A 3,087-nucleotide genomic window follows, 5' to 3' on the forward strand; every position below is an offset into this window, starting at 1 on the left:
CTCCTATCTTAGTGTCGTTTCCGCATGCTTTATTAACATTTTATCACGGTTTTATGGTATTTCGAATGTCTTATTACATGTTTTAGTATTTCAGGTACTTAGGAGCATTGCGGAAGCATTTTGGTGCGAAAGTTGGAAAAGACGACAAAAGTGATGCGGAAGCTCATTTGCAAATCTGAAAAGCTGACCCCTGGGCACTAATTGACCAATTTGGACTAGCTAGAAGCCTCAAATGAACTCGTGATCTTCATGAAAGTTAAAGTAGGCATCCTAAGCTTTCCAACGGTTCAAGAATCGACTCAATCAGACATTTCTACACCGAGTTACGAAGGTTTGAAGATCGAGATCCGGAGCAGAAAATGGCAGCTGGAATCGGGCTCCTCATTTAGCCCAAGGAGCTCTATTCGAGCTTGGGCTTGCTGGAATGGGGAAATCTTATTTCATGATGCAACAAGGCTTTATTAATTTGCTATGTTGGGCCCAACGCATGTGTAAATGAATGTTTGTCTTTTTCCTTCTTTTGTAAGTACTATATAAGGAGCCTTATCTCTATTTTAGGTATGGAAGATTTCCCTAGACTTTATTCTATTAGTGTACTTTTGAATCTTCTCCTAATTTTAGAAAATCCCTAAATTTTAATCTTCTTCTTCAATAGAATTTCCAGATTTTTATATTTCCACCATTGTTGAGATCTTTGAACCTTCATTGAATGAACAAGTTTTATTTTCTATTACAACTCTTATTTGTGGGTTTTTCATCTTCTTGTAAGTACTCTTTAACCATGCTTTCCATTTATCATTTTGTTAATTTAGCTCTTGGTATGTGTAACTAATCCCCCATGTTTGGGGGTTGAGATGATTTCCTTCTTGTTATGTTAAATGGTATGTTTGATTGGTTAAATGCTTGTTATAATTCTAGTTCCTAATGCTTGTGTTAGCCTAGCTATCTAATGCATGATTTAGTGTTTGCTTGACTCATTGAGAAATGGTTAGGTGAATAGACTTTGGAATTAGAAGCCTAGATTGTAATACCACGAGAGTGGATTAGGATTTAGGTGACCTTGAGTTTGTTGATTAATTGATGTTGGGTAATTGGTTTTGTTTAGTATCACGAGAGTGAGTTAGGCATTAATTGATTACTTGATGATTGATTTTGTCGTTCTTAGAGGCTCGAGAGAGCGGGAACGGTGCGCTAGGCACAACTCGGCCCTTGCTAGATACCAATTCATCCATTACTATGTATGCATGACCTCGGAATGATTTCAACCCCTAGACATCTATTACTTATTGATTAAACTCGTTCTTATTATAGTTGCTTGAATTGTTAGTTTAATTGTTTAGTTGTTTAGTGCCTATTTAGTGTTAATCTTACTTAAACTTCAACCATTCGTGTTTCGCTAAACGAATTGAATCGCAACTAAAGTTCATTCTCATCAATCGCTCTAGATTCACTCCTCGTGGGATCGATTCCGACTTCCGGATTATTACAAGTTGTGCTTTTTGCTCAACAAGTTTTTGGCGCCGTTGCCGGGGAGTGACGAGTGTTTATTGATTGATTGAAATTAGTTATTGTTCGGTCGAGTTAGCTCTATTTTCTGTTTTTATCACTTTTGTTGTTTTTGCTTCTTTCCGGATTTACGCGTGGTTTGTTTGTTGTTGTTTGTGTAGGAGATCGACTATAGTGTATGCACAATACACGAGGGGCCAATCTTCCGCTAGAACCGTTTCAAGACAACCTCGGGAGATTTGAAAGAAGTGTGAGAAGGGAGAATCGTATACCCGTTATCATGGAACATGGGGACGATAACTATGAGGAGGAGCATTATCACCCTCAAGACAATGGAGTGAGGCAACATCCGCCTCCTCCACTCGATGAGAGAAATCGGCAAGAGCAACAAGGGGACAATCACCCTCAAGTTCAAGGCCATCAAGCACAAAGGCAAACTTTGGGGGATTTCTTCCTCCCGGATGTGGATAATGCCACCTATGGGTGCTTTGCAAGACCGGTCACCGCGGCTACTTTTGAAATCAAGCCTAGCACGATTCAACTCCTAGAGAATCGGTGCCAATTCTTTGGGTTACCAAGTGAGGATCCGAATGAACACATATCCAAGTTCTTGGGAGTGTTGGACACATTCAAGCTTCATAATGTCACCGCCGATCAAATCAAGCTTCGGATGTTTCCGTTCTCACTAAGAGATAAGGCTAGCTTGTGGCTTCGATCACTACCTAATGCATCAATCCACAATTGGCGGGATCTTGCTCAAGCTTTCCTTCACAAGTACTTTCCGATGGGGAGAACCGCAAAGTTGACAAAGGACATCATTGATTATTACCAATATGAGGGGGAATCTCTCTATGAAACTTGGGAGAGGTTCAAGGATCTCCAAAGGCACGTACCTCATCATCGACTTGTAAGGGAGCATGTGCTTCAAATATTCTATAATGGTTTGGGTGAGATTACAAGATCTACCATTGATTCGGCCGCGGGAGGTTCTTTGATGCAGAAGACGCTTGATGAGGCTAATGCGTTGATTGAAAAATTGGCTATGGTGAGTAGCACTTGGTCCTCGGAAAGGAGAAGACCACCGGCTCAAAAGGCATTAATGACGCTTGATCAATCCAAGGAGTTTGAAGCAATGAAAGCTATGAATGCCTCTTTGCAAAGTCAAGTTGATGCCTTGAAGAAGCAAGTGGCTCCACGGAATGCTCCGGTTGCGTATGTCCAAGTAGGTTGTGAGCATTGTGGAGATTTCAATCATGGAAGTAATGAGTGCTATGCCACGGGTCAAACTTGGAGCGAACAAGTGAATTATGTGGGAGGTCAACGCCAAGGGAATGATCCTTACTCGAATACCTATAATCCGGGGTGGAGAAACCATCCTAACTTCGGATGGAGGAATCAAGACGGCCAAGGCAATGTGCAAGCAAATCAACAAGCGGGTCCTAGTTTCCAAGGAGGAAATAGGCCCCAACAACAAGGTCCTTATCAAGGCCCTTATCATAACCATCAAGGGCAAGGAAACAACTATGGTGGTAGACCTCAACACCCTCCGGGATTCCAACCACAAAAGAATACGGATGAGGG

At 41.5% G+C, this 3,087-nt stretch overlaps 1 non-coding gene across 1 annotated transcript; it reads right to left on the reverse strand.

Annotated features, from left to right (window-relative positions):
* Positions 1 to 2,305: 2,305 nt before the first annotated feature.
* Positions 2,306 to 2,413, reverse strand: LOC126654186 (small nucleolar RNA R71). The gene has a single exon (XR_007632442.1). It is a non-coding gene; the product is annotated as a small nucleolar RNA R71 (small nucleolar RNA).
* Between the last annotated feature and the right edge of the window lie 674 nt (positions 2,414 to 3,087).

Source organism: Mercurialis annua, linkage group LG6 (genome assembly GCF_937616625.2).
Source record: "Mercurialis annua linkage group LG6, ddMerAnnu1.2, whole genome shotgun sequence".
Lineage (NCBI taxonomy): Eukaryota > Viridiplantae > Streptophyta > Magnoliopsida > Malpighiales > Euphorbiaceae > Mercurialis > Mercurialis annua.